Genomic DNA, 16,179 nt, shown 5'->3' on the forward strand with positions numbered 1-16,179 from the left:
CATTCTGTAGTTTACGACCTGCCATTATACTTTGGCAGCCCCATGTAGTATCATATGAGTTCAGCATTTACCACACGCCAGAGGCATCCTTTAGCAGTGATCATGCCCTGCATTAGGCATTGGTGTTACCTCTAAAACATTTCAAAGGTCTAGAACGATTGCAGCCTGCTTGCTGTGGATTCATCATCATCATCATCAGCCTATTATACCCACTGCAGGGCGAAGGCCTCTCCCATATTTCTCCACTTAACCTGGTTCTGTGCTAGCTGCATCCACTTGACTCCTGCGAACTTCTTAATCTCATCTGCCCACCTAACTTTCTGCCGCCCCTACTACGCTTTCCTTCCCTTGGAATCCAGTTTGTTACCCTCAGCGACCATCGGTTATCCTCTACTCGCACTACATGTCCTGCCCGTGTCCATTTCTTCTTAATTTCCACTAGAATGTCGGTAACTTGACTTATTTCTCTGACCCACTCTGCACGCATTCTATCTCGTAATGTTACCCCTACCATTTTTCGTGCCATAGCCCTCTGGGTTGTCCTCAACTTAAGTAGAACTCTCTTGGTTAGCCTCCACGTTTCAGTCCCATAGGTGAGTACAGGTAAGATGCAACTGTTATATACTTTCCTCTTGAGCGATACTGGTAAGCTGCTAGTCATAATCTGCGAGTGCTTCCCAAATGCGCTCCATCCCAATCTTATTCTTGTTATTTCCTTTTCGTAGTACGGATGTGCGGTTACTACCTGTCCTAAGTAGACATAATCGCCTACTACTTTTAGTACTTCGCTACCTAATGCAAACTGCTGTTCCTTCCCGAGGCTGTTGAACATTACCTTAGTCTTCTGCATATTGATTTTCAAGCCTACCTTTCTACTTTTCCTGTCTAGGTCATCAATCATTAATTGCAGTTCATCTCCCGAGTTGCTTATCAACGCAGTCATCAGCAAATCGCAGATTACTGAGGTATTCTCCATCTACCCTTATCCCTAACTGTTCCCATTCCAAGTCTCCGAATACTTCCTCTAAACAAGCTGTGAATAGAACTGGGGAGATTGTGTCTCCTTATGTAACACCTTTCTTTATGGGAATTTTGTTGCTTTCTTTATGCAGAACTATGAGTGCTGTGCAGCCAATATATATGTATATCTTCCAGCACTTTCACGTACGGCTCGTCTACGCCTTGATTTCGCAATGCCTGCATCACCGCCGAGGTTTCAACTGAGTCAAATGCTTTTTCGTAATCAATGAATGCTATGTATAAGGGCTGGTTATATTCCGAGCATTTTTCTATCACCTGATTGATGGTATGGATATGATCGATAGTAGAGTACCGTTTGCGAAACCCTGCTTGATCCTTTGCTTGATTGCAGTCTAAGGTTGTCCTGATTCTATTAGTGATTACCTCGGTAAATACCTTATACGTAGCAGACAGTAAGCTGATTGGTCTGTAATTTTTAAGGTCCTTAGAGTCCCCTTTCTTGTGAATGAGGATAATGTTTGCATTCTTCCATGGTTCCGGTACCGTCGCTGACACCAGGCACTGGGTGGCCAGTTGTTTTAGCACGATATCCCTCCCGTCTTTCAGCAAATCTGTAGTTATCTGATCCTCTCCAGCTGATTTCCTCCTTTTCATAGTTTATAGTGATTTCTTGACCTCGTCCTTCGTCACTGGTGGAACGTCTGACTGTTTTTCCCTACCGCCAATCTCATTATGGTCCTGACTACTTTGGCTACTATAGAGATCTGTATAAAACTCCTCGGCTAATTTGACTATCTTGTCCATATTAGTGATGACGTTGCCCGCCTTGTCCCTTATTGCATACATCTTGTTTTCCCTATGCCCAATTTCTTCTTTAGCGCTTTAATGCTTCCCCCGTTCTTTACAGCATGCTCAGTTTTCTCCCTGTTATACTTCCTTATATCGGCCACCTTGCGCTTATTGATCAGCTTTGATATATCGGCCAATTCGATCTGGTCTGTTGGATTCGAAGCCTTCATAGTCTGGCGTTTCTTAATCAAATCTTTCGTCGCCTTAGACAGCTTACCGGTATCCTCTCTAACTATCCTACCGCCTAATTCTACCGCGCACTCAGTAATGATATCTCTGAAATTATTGTGCCTCTAGGGTAATGTTGCCATCCTCAGTTAGAGCTGAATACCTATTCTGTAGCGAGATCTTGAACTCTTCTGCCCTCCCCCGCACCGCTAATTCATTGATGGGTTTCTTTCTTAATAATCTGTTGCGTTCTGTCTTCAGATTTAGGCTAATTCGGGACATCACCATCCTGTGGTCACTGCATCGCACTTTCCCGATTACCACCACATCCTGCACAATAGCGGGGTTAAACACATTATGAAGTCGATTTCATTTTTAGTCTCTCCGTTAGGACTTTTCCATGTCCATTTCCGGTTCTTCCGTTTGCTGAAGAAATTATTCATGATTCGTAAGTTATTGCGCTCTGCAAACTCAACTAGTAACTCCCCCCTGCTATTCCTAGAACCAATGCCATAGTCACCTACTGCCTTGTCTCCTGCCTGTTTTTTCCCTACCTTTGCATTGAAGTCGCCCATTAGTACAGTATACTGCGTCTTTACTTTTCGCATTGCCGATTCTACATCTTCATAGAAGCTTTCAAATGCCTGGTCATCATAACTACATGTAGGTGCATAGGCCTGTACAACCTTCAGTTCATACGGCTTATTAAGCCTAATTACGATGCCTGCAATCCTCTCATTAATACTATAGAATTCATCTATATTACCCGCTATATACTTATTGATAAGGAAACCTACTCCTAGTTGTCGCCTCTCTGGTAAACCTCGATAACACAGTACATGCCCATCCTTCAGTACAGTATATGCCTCATTCGGCCTCCTAACCTCACTATGCCCTATGACAACCCATTTCATGGCCTCTAGTTCCTCTAATAGCACTGCTAAACTAGCTTCACTAGCTAGGGTTCTAGCAATAAACGTTCCCAGGGTCGCTTTCCAATGGCGGCCTGTCCAGCGGAGCCAGGCTCTCTTAGCACCCCCTGCTGTGTCACAGGTCTGACCGCCGCCGTGGTCAGTTGTTGCGAAGCCGCTGGTGACTGAGGGCTGGAGTACAGCGGTGGCGTAGCGGTAGAACATCCGCCTCGCATGCAAGAGGACCGGGGTTCAAATCCCGGTGCCACGCAATTCTCCACCGGATGAAAAAAAAAAAAACTCCGCGTGTCGATGGAATTGCATAAACAGGTTTGGGGTGCGACCTGATGTCGGTGAACACCTCCGGCAACGCACTCCCTCACCAGAACAGGAGTTGGCCACCCTGGTGCAGTAATTGGCCACAACCTCCTATGATAAGCTGTGGATTACCTAGTTGAAATATTTACAGCTATGTTAAAGGGACAGTCTACTGTGTAGACGGGTACAAAGATATTGGAACATCCTAGATTTCACCACTAGATGGTGGTCAAGATGGTGGTAGATTGTGGTAGATGGTCTAAATGGTGGTAGATTTCACCACTAGATGGTGGAACAAAGTACAAAGCATGCTGGGTACTCCGACTCCCGGTTTTCTCAGCGAGAAGCGCGTCTATGGGGCAGCGCTTGAAATGCGGCACAATCAAGCCGTTTTTAAACTTTGCATTCTTGTATTGAGCACTAACCAAGTCGTAAAAAGGTGAGCATGCTGTGCGTACATTATTGAAGCCATGTTCTGCATTGCATACCTGAAAAAAGAGCAAAAACGCGTTAATGCGACCGTTTCGGCCAGTGCCGTCTTTTCGCGCTGACGTGTCTCCTATCATTTGCTAAATGTATGTTGGTTGCTACTTTTATCGTACAGCCGCGACTATTTTTCTAATATGCATTAGAATAAATATATTCTGGCTTTTCTGCGTTACCAAGAGCTGATTATTCTTGTTGCTATAGGAGCGTTTGCCTAGCATTACACACATGCGATAGGACTGCCGTGCGATCTTTGGCTGCGGCAGCGAACAGCTGAACTCGTACGAATTATAAGAGGAGTTTAATTTTTTTATATCTTTAGAAAACTTTCACGTGTTACTTCCATTACACTGAGCAGGAGCAACAACAGTTTCTTGCCAAGCTCATAACAACTGTCTCTGCCGCAGATTAAGCTGGGACCTGCCATTCTTAAGAGTGCGTCGAGGTCGCGAAGGTCTAGGTTTAGTTAATAGAACATTACAACTTTGCAGAGGAACACTTCATTCTCTCTACAACTCAACTGCTTTATTGAATAGTTCATTGAATATATACTTTGGAAGCTGGCATGCTCCTCCTATGAACTCTATCATAGTTAACATTATACTATTATTACAATTCCTTTATTTATTTATAGCTATCATTAATTAAAGGGCTGCGAGTATCATAAACGGAATAAAACGTCTCATGCAATTTAATTTCAACCTAAGTTATTTCCAACCATTAGACTGTGCCTTCAACAGTCCATAGGACTAAAATTTCTGTTTCATTGAGCTCGGTAAGCCGATCTTTCTCTGAACGCAGTGGCATTTTGAGTCTAAACGCTTCCTTTTAGCTTGTTTTAGTTACAGTCCTGCAAGTGGTATCTCACTATAATTGGTTCGTTGTTGCCTGCTGAAACACTGAATGAATTGCCTCGTGAAATTAGGCACATCTAGGTTGGCTGGCATCGGTGGTTGTTTTATTTGATTTACAGTTCTGATTACCTTCTTGTAGCCAAGACTAGAGGAGAAGGCCAGATGAACGGCAATAAATATGACCTAGAAGGAACTGCTCAGCACGCTAGGCGCAGAGCACTCAGCTGCTGAGTTGAAGGAGGCTCAGAGTTTTGTGTAGACAGCCTGAAGGCTGACGTGGAGGCGTCAAAGGTTGTTAGGGACCAAGAAGGGGAGATCGCCAAGCTGAGGAGCCTGAATGAGAACCTCCAAAAGGCAATGTTGCGACGGTTCTTGGAAATGGTATGTATACAACCATACTCAACAACTTCTTACATTCATAAGTTCTCATCAATTCTATTCTACAAGACTGATTGTTACAAAGTCGAATAAGACTTGCTGCTAGCCTTGTTAGTGCAGTTTTGGGGTAAAATTAGAGTTACATTAAGGGACACCACAAGACAGAGCAGGACACGAAGTTACTAGCAGCTATGTGGGCAAAAAACGTTACAGAGCATATGTATATGTAGCATTTTATTCTGTAGAAGCCATCTAAAATAATTTCTACTTATTTCTAATGGAGCTAATTTCTATTCAAAACTGACGCTGCATTGACCCGTCGAATATACTTTTTGTCATAGAGTACATGTGCATGTTTATTTCTCGGGTTACATAGTTATGGTCTCCTTTGGCCATTTGCTCAGGCTTTACCTTGAAGTGGGAGTCATGACGCAGTGCTATTCTCATTATTCCATGCCTGTGTAACGATTCATTTACCCATAGCCCATATTTGTGAGGCAGTGTGCTAGTGCTTGTCTTTTTATCTAGACCCCTCACAGATGAACCAGAGTGACCTGTATGCGCCTGGTGCTGCGGTGGCTGATGAGCTAAGCTGGGAAGTAGATAATGCTGCTAAATATACTTTCTCAGTAAGTTAGCACACATGCTTGTTATTAGGCAACCAGTAACATTCAATCCTTTTGTATTTAATATGCAGGGATTGCAAGTCACGCTAGTTGGAATTGATATCCCCTGTTGCTGACAGAGTTGAATTTTGTGAACATATTTTTCTTTCCAACAAGCATCCACAAATTCACAAATTCACACTCCATTAGCTTTAGAGACTTCTGAGTTTTGGCTTAACTTTCCGATTGTTTGACCACTGCCCTATATCTTCTAAAAGTTACCTCCGCTCGTGCATGAATAGTTTTTGAGAAACCGGCTCCGCGAAATTTAGCTACGTCGTAATCGCCAGCATCACCATAATGGCTGCACTAGCATCATCGGCAAGCATCTGATCAAAGCCAAATCAAACCAAAGCCAAAGTAGCTGTGGCTGGTTGCATCGAAACATTGAATATTGAATGCATCCTACCTTACCCCCTTCCCCCGCATTGGCGCGAATAAAAAAATTCAAGATTTTAGGTCTCTCTAGGTTGGCAGGTATGCAGATTGTTTGTAATAGTCTAATATCGAATTCCGATGGAAGATCCGGACCAGATTTTGCTGCTCAGTTTGGAGCAATCATATTCCAATGGCAGAATGGGAGCAAGGGTTGTCTGAGTGGGATCGGATGTCGATCCCGGATCGATCCGTTGAAAAGCGATATTTACTCCTCCAAAATCGGTGAATTTGGCCGGGAGCCTGCATGACGTTTTCCTTGCTTCCCCTTCTACTTACTGTCATGTCCAACTGCCTCCGAGTAGCAGAGCACGACATGGACGGTGCCTCTTCTGTTTGCCGATGTATCAAAAAGACACGCTTGCACAGTAAAAATCCCGCAGTGAAAAATCCTGAATGCCAGAGTGCTGCAGCATTGTCGGACAATCTACTAGTGAACAATGAGGGAACACCGCCTCGAACTATGCGCAATATGTAGCCGTCGCAACGATTTTGTATAGACATGGTCAGCACTCACAGTGGATGCCGAATGGAAAAGGCATTGCTACATCATAAATACGGAATAGCACACACATCGGCAAAGCAGCATAAACACAAAAGCACGGTGGTCAGCTTTATCGTGACATGCATGTTTGAGCACCAGCCACAAAATTGCTGCCTGAGCGTTGGCCACTATGTACGTTGGCTGGGGTCACGAGTTTGTTAATAGGGCCATTTTTGTTTCACCTACACCAGTGTAGCGAAATTCAAATAATTATAATGGTGCTTTTATAGATTAGTGTAGCCGGTATAGGTTCAAAAATATCCCTGATATATTCATCGGAAGCTTTTCTTTACATGATCTATACGCTCATTTTCAACTTTGTTCATGCAATCGCAGCAATATGAGATGAAACCCCTTGATCAGCCATAAAACATAGACTTTTGGAGCATAGTTATTCGCATTCAGTTCTCGTAAATATTTCCTTATCCCAACCGACGGGAGAAGAGAGTTTAAGAGCATTAATTAGCTTTTCTTTTCAACGAGAAAGCCCCCGAATCATTACACGAAAGAAAAAGTTAAGGAAGAAGTGTGTTCCTGCGAAGGTGGTTTCACATCGCCCCTCTGAAAAACCTAGCCACCTACATAAATACGTGCCTTTTTTCTCCAGAAACTTGGATCCTCGCTTCCGAGGAAGCTTAAGTTTCAAACGTCCTCTTGTCGTCAGGTTCTAGGCCTCCAACGCATGGCATCCATGCATGATTGCAGCTGAGCTGGGCATTGAGGCTAGGCCTACTGTCTCCGCTGCCACGCTGGCAGAGGTCTTCACCGGCGTCGCTCGCGGCAACGCGTGCCCCGCATTCGACATCTCAACCTGAACCTCAGCCTCAAGTCCAGCGTGGTGCTGCCTGTTCATCAGCAGCAACGCCGATCCTGCCTTCTCAAAATGCCCAAAAGCCTGTAAGTGACCTGCCCCATGGGCGGAGCACGACAATGACCACCCAGTCAACATGCCGAGATGGGCATCCAACAGTGCGACAGGAGGAGAGGTGCTCTCCAATAGACTTATCGGCCCCACCATTCGTCTCAACAAGCGTCGTACCTCTCACAAACGTCCTTCCGAAGACCATCAACCGAATTCGTCTTCGGCAAGTGATGCCTGTCAAGGAAAGCGCTCTTGTTTAATGATCAAGAGCCAGGTTGCGCAAACACCCGGATCGACATCTTATGGACGAATAAATCTCTAGCCAACAAATTCCTGGCGGATATACCGAACAAGATTATCAAGGCTAACTTGAAAGCTTGTCTCGGAACCAGAGTTTTTCAATGCTTTACGGCCAGGAAGAAGTCAAACACTATAGCAGTGTGGCTTCTGACACTCACTGCGGTGGAACGTATGCAAACGCTTAGGTGTATTTCCATCACAAGTGAGTTCTCACTGCCTGTCCAGGTGTATCTAGTTGAAGGATCTGACTTGCAGCGTTGCGTCGTTTACAACGTCGACGTAAACGAGAATCAAGGCACACTTCAACGTGAGCTGTACTTCCCCACGCATCACGCTATCCAGGCACGACATATGAGAAAAGGGCGTTATTGCATGGTCACCTTGCAAGGCCCTCCGACACGTCCAGCCTCTCTGTACTACTACGGCTGCATTTTAAGACCTCAGCCACATAAACCAAGTGTGGGTTACTGTTAAAACTGTTCCGGGGCTGGGCCGATGCGCAAATCTTGCCCTTTCGCTAATGCCTATGAAGGTACGTCTGAAGAAAAAGTTATGTATCGATGCGGCCTCTGCAAATTGGACGACCACGAGATAACATCTCCAAGTTGTCCGACAAAGTAAAAGGCAACACAGAAGGCTCGTCTTCGGAACACTAACTATTGGCCAATACAAGACATGGCACCATTACATACATCCAATTGCTTCGCTGCTCTCCAATGGGATGACGAAGAGTGGCCAGAGCTCCAGAGCCCGCTTTGAATGCACCTCCAACTAAGACGAAGTCTAGCGATGCGGTGCTCAAGGAACGCCATCGACAACAGCTAATACAGAAGCGCACTGAACTACCCGAGGACGATATGGCTGCAGTAGACGAGCAAATCACTCGTCTCCTAGCAGAGGTATCCAAGCTCCGACAACACCGCGAAACTCTTGCTTGACATCCACGAGCTGCGGAATTAACCGTCAATTCTATCAATAGCGCATCACCGTCGTCTTCTTCCCGCACAACTGTGCCATTTGCTGCATCTTCCAAGTGTGCCACAATGCCCACGGATAACTCTGCAGCATTGTTGCTCCGCTATACGGTCAACCAATTGTCCAACCAGACGTCCGTGATACTGCAACGCTTGGACTAGTATCCAAAAATGGTGAATATCGGTCGTACTGGTGTGCTACAGTCGAACTGTAGAGGCATTTCCACGAAGGTGCGTGAGCTCAAGACATGACTACGAATTAACAAGCTCCGGGTATGGGCTATGTTACTGCAGGAAACAAGCGCCTTACCAACAATTCCGGGCTTCAGTGGCTACATATCTCCTTCGATGACCAACCGTAGCGTGCAGACGCCTGATCCCTCGGAAAAGGAGGTGGTATATGTTGATACGTGGTTTCCTCATGTACGCTTTCGTCTCGAAACCTGGAGCACTTCATATAAAGAGGTTGTAGCAGTTGCTGTGAAATCTCCGAAAGGAACCGTTATGACTGTTTCATATTACGTTAGACCAGCCGGAGGCTCCCCTTCTGGTAATAATCTTGGCTGGTTATTAAGTGTCTGTAGGCAATACCCCGGGTGTCCGATTTCAGTCGGAGGCGACTTCAACGCCCCTCACTCGGATTGGGAGTATCCCACTGCAATCTCTCGTGGTGCGTGTGCGGGACGCCTTCACTGATGCCCTGTTTGTACTGCTCAATCACCCTCGAACAGCCACGCGGTCTGTGCGACAGGTACGTAATGCTCCCTATACTCCGGACTTGACGTGATGGCCGGGCGCGGGAACTCCCTCGTGGCACATGGAGCCAGACTGCTGGGGAAGTGACCGCCACCCTACCATCATCGGTCTCCATACCTCACGTCTCCGTCATTTATGCCGCAAATGTTGTGACCAACTGGGACAACTTTCGCTCACGTCTCAAGTCTGTTTTCAGATTCGTCGTCACTCCTTATTGAGCGCATACAAAGTGCACTAAATAGCGCTACGACTATTACCTAGATTGATGCTGGTCGACCGGCACCAGATCTCAGCCTGCTTAACTTGTGGGCTGCCCGCCGTCAAGACGAACTGGCTGCAAGGCGAGACCCTACTTCGATGCAGGCACGTACACGACTCCATTATCTTATTGCTAAGGCTCGGAGATATGAACGCGATCTCTCGCGATGCCAGTGGCATGCATGGTGGGAACAAGTTTTTGCTAAATCCTCAAATGCCTCACTCTGGCGAACATTTCGTGCAATAGAACATGATCGCCGTTCTACTGACGCAGCAACAGCATGCTTTGGAGCTAATTTGTCGCCGGTTGATCTCGCCAAAGAAGCAGCACGAAATGTTTCCCCAAAGTATGACACATTGCCTCCTTCAGCTGCTAATTTTAATTTGGCAGGTATTCCTGCGGATGCATACACAGTACCATCTGCTGCTGACGCAGATGGAATTGCGAGTTCCTTTTCTATGCCTGAGCTACTGGCTGCAATTGATGAGGCGAAACGAAAAACAGCGTCCGGCTCGGAAAAAATTCAGTTTGAGGTTTACAAGAAGCTGAGTGCCGTTGCACTCTCTCAACTACTAGACACTATAATTAATATATGGCTGCACAATGTCGTACCTAAGAGCTGGAGATTCGCTGTAGAGATCCCTATTCCCAAACCAGTAAAGCCCCCAACAGACCTCGCTAACGTGCGACCAATCTCATTAACATCAACGCTACGCAAGCTTGCAGAGAAAACGCTGGCTACACGACTTTCTTGTTGGCTGGAACAGCATGGTTTTATCATCCCGCTCAAATTGGATCTTCTATACATAGGTACAGAAGACGGGCTGGCGGCGTTGACATCAGCAGTACTGTCATCTACGCGCAGCCGCAATGTGCATACCATATTGCCAATGGACATTGAAAAAGCATACATCAGTCATGCTGCAATCCTGAACGCCTTTGACATGCAACTCCTCCCTTTGAGAGTACGCAGTTTTGTGGCATCATGTATGGACGGGAGAACATTTGCAATACACTTCAGTGGTGAGGCAGTGGGTTTATTCGTTTCGCTACGTGACGTGCTCACTCAGGAGGCTGCTCTTTATTCACGTTTAGATATTACCTCTGATTACGCTTCTTCCATTGGTCTTCAGCTTTCCGTGTGTAAAACTATATACACGTGTGTCGCTAACCGCTGGAAACGCCGCAAACTTACTGTAAATCCAATTCGTCTCTTCTATCAGGCACCCCACTGCAGTAAAGTCCGAGTGTAAAATTTCTGGGCTTAACGATTCACCAACCAGGATCACCGACTGCTTGGCTTTCTCAGGCAATGAAACAAGCTATTTAGACTATAGGTTTGATTAGAAGAATTTCTCCTAAAACGGGTGGCGCTGGCTCGTCTGTTGCACGCCACTTGGTGAGGAAGGTGCTGCAGCCACGTATTGTTTATCAAGATCAGTTCCAACATCTTACAAGAGCACAATGGGATTGCCTTGAAGCCGTGAAACGAGAAGCAATGAGATCCATTACATGCTTTAAAGAATCATTCTGGTCGTAGTATAACAGGAGAATGCGCAGCTCAACAACATCAATGAGCTGGTGGAGCAGCGCCGTGCTGCGCGCAGACTTAATGACTCCTTATCACATTCCATGCAAGCGCTGAGGGCGTATGCAACTTCACATAGTATTCTTTAACCACCTGCGCCTATTCTTCCTCCCTAGAAGTTTGTACAGTTAGGCGCTGTACCAGCAGATAACCGCAGACCAACGTCTGGCAACTCGGCATCGTCCCTCCGCCAGAGATTTCCAGAGCAAGATGCTCACCTGCCTCAAGGATCCATTGTATTGTACGTTGAGGCAAGCACACAAGGCTGTCACACAAAAACAGCAATCTACGTGCGTGGAGACCTAGCCTGAATCACACCTCTACGTTTAAACTTTCGGAACAACCTGCATCTTTCTGCTCTGAGCTCGTGGGAGTTCAGGAGGCGCGCTGCTTCGTGGCCACCATTATTGTGCTCCCTAAAGCCCAAGTTGTCATCAGCACTGACGCACTTCAAGCGGTACGTTTACTCCGTCGTGTCAGCCGTTGCGCACAATGTGTCAAGACCAGCTTGCGGCGCGCATCCCACTGTCAGTACGTATTGAGTAGGTCCCACGGGACCTTCTGCTTTCACAAAGTCAAGCTGATTTAGCGACGCGCCTCGTGACCCAAGATTCATCATTACCACGGTTCCTTGATGTGGACTACGCTACCCTCCTTTTATCAAGAAAAGAACACCTCCGCCGTCGCACGCGTGCTCTTATTCCTCCGTGTGCGGTATCCCTCCCCCGCGGTCTCACCCGTGCAGAGGGGGTTGCGCTTAGGAGGATCCAGTCGAGGTTGCCCTCGCACCAGCTGTCACTTGGACGTGGTCTCACTTCTGCTATTTATATCTCCGCCCAGGGTGTCCGATATGCAAAGACGAAAATGTTGAAGCCGACATTCACCATTTGCTGTGGCTCTGCCCAGCTTTGAAACCAGCACGTATCCGGCACTTCACGATAGCTGGACTTTCAACAAACAATCCTGCCTCGTATATCGCTTGGACGCAGGGACCACATCATCGCTCACTTGTGGATTTCATAAAATCGGCCAACCTTTTTTCAATCATTTAATTATTAGCTCGTTCTTCATCTCATACCCTACTGACGCCCTGAGGCAATAAATATCGTTTGAAAGAAAAGAGAAACTTGCATTCATTGCACTTGAGAAACCTCTGCGCTGCGCTCGGAGTTGGCAGCTTTTTCAAATGACGCCTCCATCGCTTCAGAGACATGCTAGCTTCGATCCTAGATTTGACTACGCTTTATCAGAAGTGTCAATATTCATGCCATGTGGAACGCTTGTTTAAACAATTGTTGCAAAAACGTGGTTGCAACAGAGCACAGGCAGCCTGCATTGATAGCAACCATTGTAGAAGGCATAGCCAGGAGAACAAATTCATCGCACGCTGATGCACTTAAGTTCACCAGATTCGGGCAAGTGGCGCAGGCTGGCTGGAAAGCATGCTGCAGCAGGAGCGAATGCATTCCTTTTGCAGATTTGGAGGGAGTGATCTCTAAAAGAGTGATGCGCTTCGTTTGTGACTGATCCGAGCGCTCGCGATCTGCCATTGAAATTCAACATAAGTGAAAATGGGTATCTTGTTTTTAATATAAGTTGGCTGATTATTTCTAATTTGCGACATGAAGTGCTTACTAATCAGCATTCCAGCACTACTTGTAACTGCTTGTTCTTAGCTTTGGCGCTGTGCTTGAGTAACTAGGAGGTAATTTCACTGTGCATATATGTGTTATTTAATACTGGCTTACTGCTGTCATACCTTCCACTGTCAACAATTTCTTGATCTTTTTTTCCTAGCCCCGAGTCATTCCCATGTCACTGCAACACCGGCATCCCTTTCTCTTCCCTCAGAATTGGGGCCGTCACCTCTGGCACTTAGTGACCCAGGGCCCTCAGCATCAGTGTCGTTGCCCCTGCCTGTTAGCAATGCAGTGCCCTAAGCATCAGTGCAGTCACCTCTGGCAGTTAAGGACCCAGGGACGTCAGCATAAGTGCCATCGCCTCTGCCTGTTAGCGGCGCATATGGTACAGCTTACTTGAGTGCTTCGTTGGCACAATGTAGCATGAATGCCTTATTTGGAAGCATGTGCCTGGCTGTATGGATATGCATCAACTGACTGCTTTCCATTGTTTTACCTGCTTTTATCCTTAATGGTTCACCTGTTTTGATACTTCTGCTCATAATGATGTGGAGCAGAAAGTTTAAGCTCGACAGTTTGTATGAAATGCTTTCTTGTGAGCAAATTTTCGTATAAGGAATAAGATGCCGTTGCTTTATCCTTGTTATAGTTTTTTGCATTCAAGAGGCAGTTAAGTGGCCTGCTGTCACCGACCACGGGTGGTGCTCGTTAGTGTAAGGTGTTTTCGCCTTCAATCTGCTAAACCGATTAGAAAGGTAAGGGAGCGCCTTGTCAGTGCCAAATTATCTGATCGGACGCCACCATACGCACTTCTCACTATCCAATTTACCGTATTTACTCACGTAAGGAGCCCACTTTTTTTAAAGGACAGTTTGGGGGTAAGTTTCGTTATGTGGGAAAAAATTGTTTTTGCAAGGGTCGTCCTCTCTTCCACCCATCAGTCACTAACGAAAGCACGTGGTCAGCCGCGATCATGAAAACATTTTTTGCTTCACAAGGCTTAGCTGCTTCACACGTTCGAATGATTTTGTGGCAGTGAACAGCAATCACCGCGCTCAATCACGGAATGTATTGAAAACCTGCACGCTTGTGCACCAGGACGAGCCTATCGAGTAGCTGCTAGCTTATCAGTCAAGGGCCAGGATACTCTGCCAATTTGCCCCCCACCCCCCTCCTCACCGCAAGAGCTTACTAATGAGCACACTAATGTTGCTCTGCTTGTACAGTGTCACACTGTTGCCTACGCTGAGTGAACTTGGTCAAAGCTAGAGCAACTCCTGTACCTGGTTATGACATCTGCGAGTGCAATATCCGGTGGTTTTAGCGATGGCCATGAACAAGGATCGCATTTTGTGTTCAGCTAAGAAATCGCCACAAGTCAACTGGAACAAGCAACAGTCAACTAAAACTGAAGAAAAAAAGCCTCAAACGGAAGCGGGTAAAATCTAAAGGTTAGTTTCTGCTTTCAGGTCACAGCATTTTATTCAGTATATAGCATAGGATAATGAGTAAGCTTAACTATGCTCTCTGCTAAACAATTTATTTGAATACTAACTGCAGGAGGTTCAGGTTCACAATGTATTTGTGAGTCCACCACTATTTAGTAACTCCGATATTCTGTTAACATTTTAACAATAGGTTTTAAAAACGTCTTAGTTTGAAGCAAATTGTGCCGCGGCCGTACCTATTTATTTATGTTTTTGCGTGCGTTATGCATATGCGATCATCCTGTGCGTTTGAGTTCTGTGAACGTATTGAAGCTGAAGCATTGAGCTGAGGCGTATAAGGACCGCGCTGCTGGCTCCGGGCCGTGCTGATTCGCTGAAGGTCCATGAGGGTTCTGCTGCTCCGTAGCAGACGACAGCGTAATCACGTGGTTGCGACCACGACAGTGACACTTGGTTTTCTCAATAACCGAAAATACAATTCTCTACTTTAAAAAACATTTATTGTCTTGTTTGCATGTATAAATTACCCTGAAAGACATTGCAAGTTGCTGAGTGTTGAACATAAAAACAATTCTTTATTTCACAGAGCGGCCGTAAGGGGACCATACATACGTTTTCACAGTTCAAGCGCTTTTTTCTTTCATTGCCCGACGAAAGCGTTGCATTAAAGCGACAATATATTGGGTCCATTCACTTTTGTGCTGCGACGAAGAAACGCTCGCACTGCACGATGAACGTCAATTTTTACGCCACGCTTTAGGAGAGAACGACGTCATGTGTTGTCCCAGAACCTCTAAATAATCAACAGTCGGTCGGAAAAACATCCCCTCCAAATACAATGACACGAATCGGTGCTCATGATCAAGTGGTTTAGTGGAAACTGAAAACCAAGGAAAAGATTTGTGCCAGCCGTGGCATCTGTCATCGCGCTTGAAGCTGCGGCGTTAGAAACAATTAAGAGACGAATAAATAGACACTGATAGGAAATTAAAAGAAAGGGGAGCTGAGCGCACTTTCAGTCTCGGTCATGGCACTTTGTGAGGCTCAGTCGCCAAGGAAACCCACTACACTACCATAAGTGCGCTTGTTCATGCATATGTTGAACACGCTTTGCATGTGTTATTTGCACGTTACAGGCTCTAGGACGTATAGTATTTCACATTGATCATCCGCTGGCTCTATGCGTATTGCAGAATGCATTGAAGTTACGCAACTCCCGAAGGCAACTTTAATAGAAACGCTGCCCGAAGCGCATTTTTTTTTTCGTATTTGCCGCCTTTAGTAGCAGACGACGGCGTTCGGTTTTTTTGATCCGTTTTCTTTCCTCCCTCCCCGGAAATTCGTAACCGGATTTTGAGTTTACGTCAGCTGACGTCGCCTTGAGGTATACGTCACGCGTACCTCACAATTTCGACAAAATGGCGAATTGTCGAGAATAGGCCCCTGTAAACAAATTATAGAACGCCGGTGAACTTAGACGCACTCGACATGGAAGCCATGGAGAGTTTAGCTGCTCGCGTACGGCGCAGAAGACTGGAGAAATTACCTTTTTCTGATCCCGAGGTAGTCACTGCTTTTCGCTAAGTATATCAAGGCATAGCGGAGCTTAGCCATCTTTCATTTTTTGCTGCCATCATTTAGTTTATTGTAAGTTGCGCATATATCCTAGCATACGTAAGAGCGAATACGCACAAAATAATCGAAATAACATGATGCTGGTTTAGACTGTGTGTTCTACGTAAGAGATGACGAGGTAAAACACG

This window comes from Amblyomma maculatum, chromosome 7 (assembly GCF_055883805.1).
Source record: "Amblyomma maculatum isolate TAMU_Amacu chromosome 7, ASM5588380v1, whole genome shotgun sequence".
Classification (NCBI taxonomy): domain Eukaryota; kingdom Metazoa; phylum Arthropoda; class Arachnida; order Ixodida; family Ixodidae; genus Amblyomma; species Amblyomma maculatum.